The sequence below is a fragment of the Ochotona princeps genome, chromosome 1 (genome assembly GCF_030435755.1).
Source record: "Ochotona princeps isolate mOchPri1 chromosome 1, mOchPri1.hap1, whole genome shotgun sequence".
NCBI classification, from domain to species: Eukaryota; Metazoa; Chordata; class Mammalia; order Lagomorpha; family Ochotonidae; genus Ochotona; species Ochotona princeps.
Genome location: NC_080832.1, coordinates 16,807,076 through 16,823,410, shown reverse-complemented (window position 1 = coordinate 16,823,410; position 16,335 = coordinate 16,807,076).

The window sequence follows — 16,335 nt, the reverse complement described above, 5'->3', positions numbered from 1 at the left end:
GGGCATCCGTATACCTACAAAACTGTACCATGGAGAACACTAATAACAATGAAAATAAAGAAAAGGAAAATTACAAGAATAAAAAATTAGAAATGCAAACTGAATATCAAAACTGATAAAACTATTTTTTCTTTTTCAAAAATCCTTCAGGGCCCAGCACAGTAGCCTAGTGGCTAGAGTCCTCACCTTGAACACGCTGGGATCTCATCTGGGTACCAGTTCTAATCCCAGCAGCTCCACTTCCCATCCAGCTCTCTGCTTGTGGCCTGGAAAAGCAGTCGAGGATGGCCCAAAGCCTTGAGATCTTGCACCCAAGTGGGAGACCTGGAGGAAGTTCCTGGCTCCTGGCTTCAGATCGGCACACCAGCCATTGCAGCCATGTAGGGAGTGAATCACAGAACAGAAGATCTTCCTCTCTGTCTCTCCTCTGCACAACTGACTTTGCAATAAAAACAAATAAATCTTTTTTAAAAAATCCTTCAGCAGAGGCCTGGCACAGTAGCTTAGCGTCTAAAGTCCTCTCATTGCAAATGCTGGGATCCCATATGAGCACCGGTTCTAATCCCAGCAGCCCCACTTTTCATCCACCTCCCTGCTGTGGCCTGGGAAAGCATTCGAGGATGGCCCTAAGCCTTATGGTCCTGCACCCACATGAGAGACCTGGAGCAGGGTCTGGGCTCCTGGCTTCAGATTGGCTCAGTTCCGGCAGTTACAGTTGCTTGGGGAGTGAATCAATGGATGGAAGGTCTCTGTCTCTCCTCTCCATTTCACTACTCATATCATCCTCCCTGAACATAGAATAGTACTGTCCCACCTTAGCAACAGTTCCTCTCAGAGAGGGAGGGAAAGTGAAGAGTCTTAGTGAATCAGTGACTGGTTTCCAGGCAATGCTGGCTGTATAGGAACAAACTAAAAATATTAGCTAAAACCATCGAAATGTAGCATGATGTATGGAGAACCAGGTACATGAAGCACACAGATCCATGACTTCATCCCAAAGAGAACTTTACTAAGAAGCTTTGTATTGGCACTGGTTCACATGCTGGCTACATTACTTCCTACCCAGCTCCCTGATAATGGCCTGAGAAAAGCAGAAGATGGTCCAGGTGTTTGGATCCCTGCACCCACATGGGAGACCTGGAAGAAACTCCAAAATCTTAACTTTGGCCTGGCCCAGCCCTGTCCCTTGAAGCCATTTGAGGCATAAGTCGATGGATGGAAAGTGTCTCTCTCTCTTTCTCTCTGTCTCTCCTCCTCCTCCTCCTCTTCTGCCATCTCTCTTTCCTCTCTCCCTCTTCCTCTCCACGCCCTCTGTTTCTCCCTCTCTATTTCTCTTTCCATCTCTCTAATTCTGCTTTTCAAGTAAAAAAAAAAGTAAGAATGTACTTTGAAAGTTTTATCAAAATAATAAAAAGGTAAATTTATTCTTGGTGCAAAAGATTTTGAAATTCGTGGATAGCTTTTTTTGTAGGCATTTCCTAAGAACATTTTCAAAAATCTCTTGCATGTAAGCTCGAAGGTAATTACCACAGGAAAAAAAATTAATAAACATACAAAACATAGATGAAGTAATCAAAGCAAAGCACTGTAAAAAAAAAACATGAAATTACAGACAGCAACAGAATTATGTATGACTATAGGAACTGCAAAGCAGTCAGAAAACAATTACTAAAATGTCAGCAGTCAATTCTTAGCCATCAATAAATACTTTAAATGTAGACTCAGAGCACAGAGTGACTGAATAGATTTTTTTTTAATGAGAGTCAAATATACACTGCCTGAAAGAGATTTATTTTAGCGCTAAGGACAATATAGGTGCCACATAAATGTATGGGAAAAGCTATTCCGTAGCATTGGAGCCAAAAAAAGAGACCTGAGATAGCTGTGACTATATCAGAAAGCAAGGACCTTAAGCCAGAAACTACAAGAAGAAATGGAAAAAGTCACTATAATGACAACTGAACAATTCCATCAAGAAGATCAGAGTAGACGAAGCCAAAATAATGAACGTGGGTGACAGTTGCAAATCGTACTTTTGTAGCTCATGTAATTTTGGCTCTGAAATGACTAAACAGGATCAGTTCCTGGACCTGAAAAAATCATCAACTATTTAATACAAATTAGTGATGCTTTTGGAGAAATCTAAGTGCGTAATGTATAATGTCTCAATCAGAATTTAGTTAGGCAAGGAGAAAACACGGTGATCAGTAAGAATGGAGGGATCTGCAATCGAACATATTCGATTGTGAGAGCTAGTAATGAAATCTGTAGAAGACAGCGTCTCTCTGTCCAGGGGTAGGTAGCAAGAAGACATGAAGTGTCAGCAGTGCATACATCTGACCCAAAACCTGGGCATAGGATGGAGAAAGGACAGGGAAACTGGAATATGTGAGCATCAACAGAAACCCACAAGACAAACTGGAAACTGCTCCTAAACCTGGCACTATCAGTGACCTGCAACCTGCCAATAAAGCTGAAAGACCTGACCTCAAGGTGGCATATGTGCCTGTACTGAGACTTGACACAGCTTAGGAGGACATCAGCAGGAGCTAGAAGACATGCAGCCTCAGCTGCTGCCTGCCATCTGCACGGTGAACATGGAGCTGCAGGATCTAGGTCCAGCACTGACCATCAAGCACCCAGGCTACTGCTTCATTTAGGTCCCTCAAATCTTACTTGAGTTTTCTTTGCAGTGGCCAGCCCCATCTTGCACTCAGAGAAGGAATGCTGGGAAATACATTTGAGCTTAGCTAAATTGCCATGTATAAAATCAATCACAAATAGAGATCTAAAGAGTTCTCCTCAGTGTTCTTCAGTAAGATCTTTTATCAACCTTTGTGGTTAATTTCATGTCTTATTTTTATCATGGAACATTCGATCTTTTCCAGATAGATGAATGTTTTGTGTGCACTTGGGATAGTCAAACCTGTCACATATTGATAAATAAATACATAAAAGATGAAATTTTAAACTGTGTGCCTGATAGTCCAGGAGTGCAAGATGTCTTCAAGTTTATTTAGATTTTTAATCTGGCAGTGCCTTCCAGTTTTCAGCATACATCTTCCGCTTTCTTTGCTAAACTTCTTTCTAGCTTGATGCTATTGCAAATGAAATTATTCTCTTAACCTCATTTTCCCATTGCCTATTGCTTGTACACAGAAGTACGATTAGTTTTTGTGTATTGATCCTGCATCCCACAGGCTTGCTGAACTCATTTGTTAGTCCTAAGAATTTTTTTAATGGATTTCTTCATGTTTTTTTTTTTAACATACAAGGTCTTATCAACTGCAATTAAAGTATGAAATCTACACAAAGTTAAAGATTAGAAATACTGTCTACAAGAATAAATTAAATCTTTGGACCAGTGTAAAATATAAAAGCTGTAATCTTCTCCACAGGAATAGTAACAGCCCATGGTGAAAATAAGAAGGAAATTGTAATGAAAAGCTTATTATGGCTAGAAGCCTAAAAACATGACAGCCAAAATAGTGTGGTTCTTGGCAAAGAGATGATGTTTGGGCTGGTATAGGTTTTTATTTTTTTTTTTTTTTAGCTTCTATGAAATGGCTGGATTTCACATTTTTCTTGCTGAATATTTAGAAGCATAGGGGATCCGTTCTCCCTCTCCTCCTTCCCCACTCTGTATCCCCCTCTTATTACTTGGCAGTTACAAGCTTAGCTTTCTGATGTATAGTGGAGGGAAAGGAAGAAGATAAAAATGGCATAATGTGAAACTATAATAAAAAATAAAAATGGAAATCCTACTATTACTCTAAAATAAAGAAGTACTGTATGCAGCAGTGAATTCCCAGTTTTAGAGATAATGTTTTTTCATGTTCTGTGTATTGGTTGTCATAAGTCAGAGAATAAAAAGCTATTTGTCTTTTGCAGACCGGCTTGTTTCACTAAGCATAATGGTTTTCAGCTGGGGTCCATTTTGTTGCAAATGGTTAAGATCACGTTCCTTTTTTGTTACTGAGTAGTATTCCATAGTGTAGCGGTACCATATTTTTTTTATCCATTCACCTTGATGGACATCTGGCTTGGTATCACATCTGAGGTAATTTGAGTTGCACAACTATAAAAATTTGGTTTCAGGTAACTCTCTAGATTTTATTTCATTTGGATATATTTCCAGGGGAGATGGTAGGGTGGTATTGTCAATCTATTTTCAGATATCTGGGGAATCTGCATACTGACTTCTATAGGATTTCACTAGTTTACATTCCTACCAATAATGGATTGGGGTACTTTTCCCTCACATCCTCCCCAGCATTTATTGTTTGTTGATTTCTGTATGTTGATCATTCTCACTGGAATAAGATGGAACCCCATTGGGGTATCTATTTACATTTCCTTGATTGCTAGAAAAACTGAGCATTTTTTTAAATGTGTCTGTTAACCATTTGAATTTCATCTTTTGAAAAAGTCTGTTCCAGTCCTTTGTCAATTTCTTTATTTTCTTTTTCTTTTCTTTTTTTATTATTGTTATTTTACAACGTGGTTCCATAGGCTGTGATGTTTGCCTCCCCTCCTCCCCAAAGCCCCTTTCTCTCACTGATTTCCCCCATATTATTGCAATAGTATACCCCTTCACAAACAGTCGCATGTCCATCATTCTGCTATTGAAGCATAACCTTACATTGAAGGTATGGACAATGGCAGAGAGTCCAGCATCCTATTGTCAAGACATATTTAACGGTTTCTTTGGGAGTTCATCTTTGGTTTGGAAGCAGAGATGCATATTACATTGCATCTTCACAACTTGTTATGATAGTATAGTAACACAATTACTTCCCCTTAAATGAAAAGTCATAAACCAAAATCTCCACCAGAAACAGTAATAAAAAATTTACAACAAGAATAACATGTTACCCAAAGACCAATATGTTTACTCATTTCTTCACTGGACTGTTTTGTTATTGTTGAGTTTCTGGAATTCTTTGCAAATACCAAATATTACTTCCCTATCTTTTGTGTAGTTAGTGAATATTTTCTTCCATTTGGTTGGCTGCCTCTTTCCTGACAATTTTCGTTGCGGTGCAGAAGCTTCTTAGCTTTATGTAATCTCATCTGTTCATTTTTATCTTAGTTGCCTGTACTTTGGGGACAAAAGTCTTTGCCTATATCTATGTGTTGAGGAGTGTGCCCAATGTTTTCCTCTAGTAATAGATGGTGTCAGAACATTTGTTTAGATCATTGATATGCTTATAGTTGATTTTTGTATAAGTTAATGGTGGGGGTCTTGGTTCTCACTATTGTAAGTGTATGTCCAAATTTCCCAGCACCATGTATTGAAGATACATACTGTCCTCTCTCCCAGAGTTGATTTCAGTTGGCTTGTCAAAAATATACTAGCTATTGATGTGTGGCTTCATTTCTGGGTTTTCCATTCTGTTCAATTGATCTTCATATCAGTTTTTATGCTCAGACTAGGCTGTTTTGATTACCACTTTCCTGCAACATTTATGTAATACCTGCAGCCTTATTTTTATTGTTTAAGATTGTTTTAGCTATTTGAGGTCTCTTCTGTTTCCATTTAATTTTAGCAACATTTTTTTTTCACATCTGAGAAGAAAGTTGTAGGTATTTTAATTGGAATCTCATTGAATCTGTAGATTCATTTAGGGAATATGAATATTTTGATGATATTGATTCTACCAATCTACAAACATGGCAGGTTTTCCCATGTTTTAGTGTTGTCTAATGTTTCTTTCTTTAATGCTCCTTGATTTTCATCATAGAAATCTCCCACAGCCTTGCTCAAGTTTATTCCAAAGTATGTAAGTTTTTTCCCACTGTTGTGAATGGGATTGATCATTCAAGTTCTTTCTCAGCCATGGAATTGTTTGTGCATACAAAAGCCACTGATTTTTGCATGTTGATTTTGTATCCTATAGCTTTGACAAACTCTCTTCTGAGTTCTAACAGTCCGTTTTCTCACTCATCTTTCTCAGGAGTTATGAAGAATTATGGTTTTATTGATTGTTTCAGTTAAAATGTTCTGTTGTGAGATGGTGTCAGATTACAGATAGTCAGGAAGAGTCAAGTGAAACCTTTAGGTGACACACAAAAAAATCTTGAAACACTGGGAAATTAAATATTATTGTAAAGTTACTTATTGACATTGACTTTAGAATTTAATGACCATTATTGGTGATGAATCATTTTAGAGTATGCAAAACCATATTGTACAGTGAAAGATAAGCGGTTGAGTGAAAACATAAGAATTAGTATAAAATGGTAGTTCTTATTTTTCTAGAGTTCCCATTAATTTAACATGTGTTTGATGGGATTCCTAAGCCATGGAGGGATGAAGCTGAGTAAAGCAGGACCACCATGTTGTCACAGAATCAAGAATTTCCTGGATGTAGGCTATTACGGTCAATTTCAGTTGACAACTACACTAGATTAATAAATACTTAGAAATACATTGTTTGCAGTGTGTTTGTGAGGTTGTTATCAAATGAGATTAGGATGCTAATCTGAGTGGACCAGGTAGTGAAAACTCACCCATCCTCCGTCTAGGCTGGCCAGCAATTGGCTAGAGACCTGGGCAGAATAAACACAGAAGGTGAATTGGTTTCATTCTCTGAAAGCCAAGACACACTGGGATACTGTCTTGGGCATCATTTCTGGCTCTTATATTCCAGGTCGCACGTCAGTGACCTCCTTGGGGATACTCAGGTGTTTGGCCACAGACTTAAAACTTCACCCTTGACTTCTGTGGGTTTGAGGTCCTTGGACTTGGGCATAGTCTGGCTACCAGCAGCTCGGGGCTTCCAGCCAAAAGGGGACCTATTGTAGGATCTCTTGAGTGCTGTAACTGGCCAACTCTCCTAATTAGTTCCCTTTTATGTATCAGTACACATAGCCTATAGACTCTGTTTCTGCATGGAAACCTATTTGTTAATGTTGTGTGGGTTGGAATCTTCCATAAATAACAAGGATTTTAGTTCTCTCACCTCTCATTTACCTTAACACATAATTATGTTGACTCTGAAAATGAAAGGGAGAGAGTATTTAGAGAGTTAACTTTCCTAACCTTTTAAAATACAGATTGATTCATATAATAAAAATAATCCAGTGTCACGTGTTGTGATCAAAGGAGAAATACTACTGTGAAAATGGCTGTCTTTTCATAATCTTGCTAAACTGGAGTTTGAGAAGAATATTTACTTACAAAAGAGAAGGAGAAAGAGAGACATGTTACATTAGCTGATTCATTCCCCAAATACTTACACCAGTGAGAGCTGGACCAGGCTGAATTTGAAAGCTGGGTACTCAATCCAATTCACCTATGTTTATAGTGAAAATCCACCAATAATCTCTTAGTTGAATCTTTTGGTTCCCCCATACAGAGAATTGTGTCAACTGCAAAAAGTTATAGTTTGACTTTCTCTTTTCCAATTTCTATTCCTTTAATTCCTTTTTCTTGCCTAATAGTTATTGCTAGAACTTCCATTACTATATTTAATAACTGCTGTGAAAGGGCAGATTCTTGTCTGATTCCAGATCCTAATGGAGCACTCGTATGGGTTTTAACAATAAAAGTTTGTTGAGAATTCATCATCAAAATAGTTCCTGTTTTGGGCCTTGAAAGCATAAGGAAATACTGATATAATCTCTCTGCATGCTCATGGTCCAGTGGGGAAAACATGAATACAAATAGAAACCACGCTATGCAGGAGAAGCTCACCGTAGCATGCACAGTGCACTGCAGTTACTGGTTACACAGTGATTTGTCTGACTGCACGTTAGAAATGATGATGGTGGCACTACACTGTAGAGATGTAGTTCAGTTTTAATAATGTGAGAGAAAGGCCTAAGCAGGGATGTTCTGAATGACCACAGACTTTGGATCAGGTGCACAGCCTATCAGCACTTGGGACAAAGTCTGTTGTCAACATGGGAATGATGGGTAGGGAAGTTGCAGAAATCAAAAAAGTGGCAACAAAAATAAGTCTGAAAAGAAGCTTGGAGTTAAAATGCCAACCCAAGGAATTTGGGATAAATTCAGAGGCCAGTAAGGAGCATTACAGACATACAAACAGGAGACTAGTATGTTCAGGTTTTTTATCAGCATACTGACTATAGCAGTCCTGTGAGGGGCTAGATTGGAGGGAAGGACCAAGGCCAGGAGATGGAGCGGTCCTTAGCTGAGAAATAGTAGTGGAGCTCAAAGAGGAGGAATTAAAATGGAGATTTGTCCATAGCTAGGATGAAACTGAAGCTATGTGCAAGACTGAGTCAGAAATGAGAAGAAAACATGGTGTGTGACGGGAAGATCATTAAGTAGAATCTGCAAATCAGCTTAGCTATTGACTATCCATGTATCCTTAGCAGAATACATAAGTCCTCTGATCCTAATTCTTCAGCTATAAAACAAGAAAGACTGAATAGATTATCCCACAGACCTGCCCTCAGAATTCAAATTCAAAAGATTAAAGAGAAGGAAAATGAAGTAGAGAGGAGGAGGAATGAAATTTAGATAATTTTTGTAGATGTCATCAAAGCTAAAGATAACTAAAGAAAACAGAACAGTGATGGGGAGAGAGTAACTTAAGAGCATCTTATTTTTAGGAGACAAAATTTCTTATAGGAAAAAAATGCAAATGACGCAGTTGAAGGTGTTTGGGATGTCAGAACCTTGGCCTTGGCTCTCTTTACCCATTGAATTCTCTGCCAAAGAAAACCCACAAAAGATCCTAAGCATAAGAAAACCAATATCAAGTTAATCTACATCTGGACAAGTGCCTGTAATTCTGAGGGAAACCTGGAAAGCAGACATGGTTTTTGGCAATGACTGAATGAAGCCTTTTACATCTCATCCAGAATCTAGGTGTTGGGACGGGCAGGGTGTTGGTGGGCAGAGCAAGATGAAGAAAGGACAGAGAGAGGAAAATGTATTGCAGAGGAGGATTTGACCAAACTGAGCCCAGAGACACCAACTATATTTTTGTGCAGTAACATTGTTTTCTAATGAAATGCGGCCCCAGGAATAACAGGCTCAACCAGACAAGCAGTTCCTTCTGCTGTGAGAAGGCATCCATTCAAGAATCCAGTATGTAGTGGGAGGAACAGTGTTATCTTTTATTAGCTGAGTTGGAAAGCTGGGAAGAGAAAGGAGATATCCCATTCTTCCTCCTCTACACCAAAAAATATGCATTTTATATATGTGTGTGTTTATATCCTTTCTTCAACTGTTGCCCTACAACACTTTGATAGAGACCTGTCTTGCCCAACACTGTTCCTAGATCAATGAATTGAAATAAACATTGGTCAAATCAATAACATATTAAATACAAGAAATGTTTGGGTCTGCCAATGTTTCACATGTATTAACTCATTTAATGCAATGACACCGGGAGTTAGGAGATACCATCATTTTCCCGTTGACCAACAAACATGCCACGACTCACAGAAACAGCTTCCTACTTGCTGTCCTTTTCAAAGCATGGCACACAGCTCTCCCTTAGCTGTTTGTTAAAACTGGAAGCCCATTCAAAAAAAATTGTGAAAATGAAGCCAATATGTTCTTCTTTTTTAACGGTAGACCATTACTTGAAGATACATGTTAATAATTTCAGGTTCTGGAATCTAGGAAAATCATGGCCTGCAGGTCGCATCTGGTCCACTGCCTGATTTTTTTAAAAAAGAGTTATTTGTTTATTTTTATTACAAAGTCAGATATACAGAAAGGAGGAGAGACAGAGAGGAGGATCTTCCGTTCGATGATTCACTCCCCAAGTGACTGCAACGACCGATGCTGCACCAGTCTGAAGCCAGGAGCCAGGAACTTCCTCCAGGTCTCCCACACGGGTGCAGGAACCCAAGGCTTTGGGCCGTCCTCGACTGCTTTCCCAGGCCACAGGCAGGGAGCTGGATGGGAAGTGGATTAGAACTGGCATCCATATGGGATTCCAGCGCATTCAAGGCGAGGACTTCAGCCACTAGGCCACGGCACTGGGTCCCACTGCCTGATTTTACAAATAAAACTTTATTGGACTGACTAGCCATAGTCATTCATCTCCATATTCTTGTGGCTGCTTCAGCATTATAAAGGCCAGAGCCACAGAATGACTCTGTGAAGCCCAAACTGTGTCCTGTTTATCAACCCCTGCTCTGGAAAATGCAGTAATCGCCTAAGGTTGCTCATCCATCCATTCTCTCTCCGGGTATTTTAATCTGATTAAAAAGGAAGCTTGTCACAGCAATGGAAGCAAAGAGAAAAATGTTTGGAAAAACAAATTTTAATACATATCACAAGGATGTATAAATGTTTATAAAATTTATCAAGTATATAGAGATAAAAATTTATATGTGGGTAGAAAGTATGTCTGTGAGAGTAAGCAATAACCCCCAAAAAGTTACCCTTTGTAGGGATAGGGAGTGCTTTGCTTAGGCGGTCATGTGGGACTTTAACTCATAAGTTTCTAATATAAGTTAGGAAAAATTCATGTTTTACTTTGCATGCAATCAAATTTAAATACATTTATATAAGTTTAAATAAATGCCAACATCTTTCCGCCTTTTCAAAAAAGATATGTTAATAGACTTTTATTCCCAAATGGTTTTCACTCTCTCTATTAATAAAGCATCAACTAAACGTAGATCTGTATGTACGTGTATATACTGAATTCAAAATCAGCCTTTTTTTTGAATCTTTATTATTAAGTTATATTTGCTAAATAGTCACGTAGCTCAGCCATTGCTATTTAAGGAAAGAAAAAAACGATTGTGTGTCTCTTTTTCCAAATTAGAGTTTTATAACTGGAAATTTACATGTCAGTTTTCAAGGAGAAAATATTGCACAATACAGGATGAATCTTTCCTGGTTTTAAGCACATACACAATTTACTAAGTTCATTTATCAACACTTTCGATACTGTATACATACAAAGAGCTTGTTAGTGTGAAGGGAGTTTAAAAATGTGACTGATATGTTGGCTCGGTGTCGAAATCCTCACCTTGTTCATGCCAGAATCACATATGGGCACCAGTTCGTGTCCCAACTGCCCCACTTCCCATCCTGCTCCCTGCTGGTGGCCTGGGAAAGCAGTTGAGGATGGTCCAAAGCCTTGGGACCCTGCACCCATGTGGGAGACCTGGAAGAGGCTCCTGGCTTTGGATTAGATCAGCTCTAGCTATTATGGCTACTTGGAGAGTGAACCAGCATGTGGAAGATCTTTTCCACTGTCTCTCCTCCTCTCTATAAATCTGGCTTTCCAATAAAAATAAGTGAATCTTTTTTAAAAAGGAAGTTTATTTTAAAAAAAAAAAGTGAAAGTCATAAATGCCTGGCTACTTGGAGAGTGAACCAGCATGTGGAAGATCTTTTCCACTGTCTCTCCTCCTCTCTGTAAATCTGGCTTTCCAATAAAAATAAGTAAATCTTTTTAAAAAGGAAGTTTATTTTTAAAAAAAAAAAGCTAAAGTCATAAAATGCCTGCAATATAGTCCAAGAAATGCATAAATAAATTTGGATTATTTTGCACATAATCTGAAGGCATGTTTTTATCTTGGTTCCTGCCCCTTACATCTTTATTTGTTCTTATAACACTTGAAAGTGGATCTTTTCCAACTTTCTGTTTTTCCTTCCTGCTGACTCATACCCCTTGTTCCATGTTGGCACCATCCAGGTTATTTGTGCTGTTAAGAGGCTGTGGAGGAGGTTTTTACGAGAAGCTGTTGCACAGAGTGATTCTGTGGCATGGTTGAGATGATGATGGAAAATGGAGATCAAGTCCCTGAGTGCTAATGACTTTGATAACCACTGATAGACTAAGGGAAAGGGAGAGTCTTAATACTGAGTGGTTGGTTAGAAGAAAGCTGATTAAAGGCAGAAAGTCATTGGAGAGTTCATTTTAGAAAGAAGATGATACAATTCATTTTAGATTTGTTGTATTTTAGAAAATCATGAGGCATTAAAATTGGCACTAGGAGGAAGAAGACATTGGGTTCCATTGCACCACAGGGTGACTCTATTTAACAGTAATATACTACATATTTTTTTCTTTCCGATAAACCTAGCAGAATTTTTGAATGTTTTTACTATAAGGATATTGTTTGAGGAAATTCACCCTGATTTGAACATGACAACATACATACATACATCTGAACATCACATGGTACTCCATATATATGTAGAGTTTTATGTGGTTGGTTAACATAAAATTGACTCTTTTAAATTGACATTGAGTATAACGCTGTTAGGATGGCAGTGACGGGAAGATTAGGCAACTATTCTAGATCCAAAAATGCCACAGAGACATGATAATCAGGGATAACACAGGGTGTTGCAACAATGCTCTTTTTCTACTAGTTGCAACTGAAGTTAATTGGGAAAACTTGGCTAAGTATTTGGGCCAAGCATGCACAGAATGTTATAATGTTCTTGTAAATTTGAAAATGTTTTTATCTGTAAAGCAGAGTAAAAACAGTCATCATTTTTGGAGATGAAAAATGGTATTGCTAATATGTCAGAGGATATATGTATGTAATATCAATATATTTCAAGATACACTGAAAGAATGCACAAACTTTAACCTAGTGGTTTCATTCTAAAAATCTATCCTGAGGAAACAATTTGTGTATTGAAGTGTTCAAAATGCCTTTACTCATAATTATAAAATTAGAAACCATCGAAATATCTGTGTGCAAAGGGATTATTAAGCAAATCCTTGTCTGTTTACCTAATGAATAAGACATAAGTGGTATCACAATTGGGTATGATGATGGGTAGTAACATGCAACAGCTTTGATTTACTATCAACTGAAGAAGTAGAACAGATTCCAAGATACTAGCCATGATTATCACGTTAAAACACAGATACGCAATCATGCCAAAATCATTGGAGGCTTCCCAATGGTGACATTGTTGGTGATTTTTCCACTTCATCCAACTTCTCATATTTATAATGCTTTCATGATTTAAAAGGAATCTTAAGTCAAGGGGTCAATAAGTAAGTAGGAGTGCACAAACTCAGGGCTGGTGCTCTTAGGACTTTTTTATTTGGTTGATTTTTTGGTTTTTGTGTTTGTTTTTTGTTTGTTTTGCCACAGTTGTAACCATGATAGACCAAGTCTTTGAGAAAAAGAATACAAAGGAGGCTGAGGAGGCCAGCAGGGAGCCATAGACAATTTCGCATTTGGAGGAGAGGAATGTGGTTAGAAACGGATAGGAAAGAAACCAGAAAAGACAACAGTGAGAACCTGCTGCCTCTGGGAATGGACCTGAGTGTCACATCCTGCAAAATGCACAGGAGAAAGGGGCCAAGCCAAGGACTTGCCTATTCGTTAAATGTTCCTCCAGAAGAGGCAATTCAATTCAGCCACAGATTATTTTTCAAGCAATTTCTATGCTTTGCATCACAATCTTTCACATGAGAAGCGGAGTTCAGAAGCTGCAGCAATAAAAATGAGAGCCATGCTTGCGCTCTGTGTCTGTTGACGACCTTGGTGCAAGCAGAGACACTGCTCACTCGTGTCAGGGAAGAACCCCCCTTCCAGCAGCATTTTATCATCAGAAAATGGCTTACTTCATAAGGTTTATAACCTTCCATAAAACTGCAGAACATTTTATTCTTTTTTCATTAAGCCACCTTTGAAATCATTGTGGTCCCTTTATAGTCTCTTATTTAATCTGTTTTTTCATAGGGAGAAAAAATTCTATCAGTGGTCAAAATAGTAATTAGGCAGTATAAGTCACAGGCTAATGGCTTGAAGGCACATACACTTACTGATTATCTCCTCCTTCTGCCTCCTCATGAATTCTTTTAACTCCCAAATGCATCTTCACCTCCTTCTTAAACAATGAGGAAAAGAAATTACCAAACTGTGCCTTTTCCCAATCATAATAGTAGCTGGTGTTTGTATTCTTTTCTATTAAAGCATCATTCCTGTTGTGTGAACTCTAAAGAAAACACGAATTAATAAAACATCCAGAGATTTTATTTCCCTTATTGAAAACTCTTACATTTGCATAAAATCAACAACTCAATCTCTAAGAAATAAATTTCATAGGTAAAGGACCATTAAAAGACAGAAATCCACTACAAAATAAATCTTCAAGCCACATTTGGATTTAAAAAGAGGAAAATATCAGTCCTACTTATTCCTGAAGGATTTTTTTTTAAACTCTTTTAATTAATGACAGCCCTCAGGGCACTGAGCAATTGTTAATTAAAACAAGGAGGGAAGAGGGAGGAAGTAGGCAAAAATGCTAAGATGAACACATTTCCTCCTCTCAGCAGGAGAATGGCATTACCAAGCCACCATTAATAAATATGAATGCTTCTGAGAGATAATATATAAAAATGTTTTAAAAAATCCTAACAGCTTGGCACACACTAGCAGGTGCATAAATTAATTGGGGTTCCTCAAGAATGATTGACCCTAGGAGTTCCCCTTTTGTCTAATTGTGTGGCGGCAATAGTTTCCCACATAGGACAGGATGAAATGCTGCTTTCTCTCACAAGCTGATTTCTGTTGGTAGTGCCTGATCAAAGATCTTCTAAGGGATTTCATTCACTTTCATTCTAGCACTGGGCGGGATTGCACCTGGGCAGCCACCATCATTATGAAAGAAACATGTCTAGGATCTTCCCTCGCTGGCTGTCCAAATCATGGCTCTTTCCCTTGCCTACCGTTAAATTTTTTTGTATAAGAAAATAATAACTATTGTGGTCCTTGGTTCACCCCCCATGCTTATCTAATTTGGGGAAATCATTAGCAATGACTTTTTCCCAGTCCTTCCCCAACACTTCCCCTACACCCCATGTGAAAAAAGGCTTTAACCCATCTCATATGCTCAGAAATCTACTTAACAAGCAAAGCTTTAGAAGTCAAGAACAAAAATATATATAAGAAAATGTGTTTTTTACATGGAAGGTGACAGAAGCCAAAGGCCCTTAAGCTGTATGTTTAGCATGCATAAAGCCATCCTTTGAAATTCAGACAATCTGGGATAGTTGTCCCCAGTCTTACTATGCCCCTCATTCAACATAATGTTACAGGCTTATTATCAGTCATTTTTCAAAAATAGAACTCAAACCGGAGGGTCTGGGGCCTTTCTCCCCGCCTTTAGCCTGTGATTGGGCATTCCTTTGATGTTCTGCATGCCAGGATGTCAGGGTCAGTTCCTGGAGGTCAGTGTCATTTATAAAATTTTTCAGATTCCAGCTAAGATTTGTGGCTAGGAGACAACTTTGAATTCCCTTTGCTGTTTGTAGTCAGAATATATCTTTTACCATATATACAATCTTGCCCTTGTACCACTGTACTAACAAATACAATGCCTGGCTTTTTAAAACAATACCTTCTCTCTCTCTCTCCCTCCCTCCCTCCCTGGCCTTAATGTCTGCTTACAATGCTGCAAAGCTAGGGTCATTTGTTGTGACAATATAGTACCTAAAATCGCCACTTCCAAGCATGTGAAGCGAAAATGTCTAACTTTGTTGTTCTTGTTAAATTGTGCATGCTTATCTTCTAAATGTTAGTTGGGAGCAGTGAGATATGTGTTACTTAAAAGAAAAAGATTAAAACCTTTCACCTCTTTTTTGAAGCAGGCTAACCTTAATCCCCGGAAGTTACTCAACAAACATGCTGTCTTCTTACGCGACTCCCTCTTTACACATCCTGGGAGTGGGACCCCAGAATTTACTTTTTTAACAAGTGGCAGTCCTGTGCAGTCAAGTTTAAGAGCCACTAATTGTCCCAATGTTTCTTTAGGATCACATGATTTTTAACTAGAATCATTAATATCTGTCATGTATGTGATTTAATATTGTGTCTTGTTGATTTCTGGTTTTAGGATATGTATTATTCATACATGTATATTCATAAAACATCATGGAAAATATGCCTGAAACGCTTTCCAACCTCCTATGTCTGCTTGGTAGTGCACCAGGTCGGCAGCCTAACCCAGGGCCATGGCTGCCTGCCGCAGGGCAAGTCACAAGGCCAAGGCTGAATACACACTGGAGGAGGAAGAGTGGAGGAATGAGCACAATTCTAGGATGGGAGAAGAAACAAGGCATGTGAAACACAGCATCCCAAGCCCAGGTTTCAAAGCATTGCTCCACTTCTCCCTGGTAGAATGTTCACACTCCAGGCTGGTAACGAAGGTGGCTGACTTAGCATTGTTTTCAAACCTACTTTCCAACCACAGTAAGGGAACAACCAAGATCCTGAGCAAGCAAAGACCTTGGCCAATTTTGACGAAGGGTCACTGAAACTGTGAAATTTACCAGTCCTTCTGACCTCCTGGTGACCTGTCAAGAAACCTCATGTTCGGGACCCACCCACACTCATATGGGAATTCACTGAATGGAA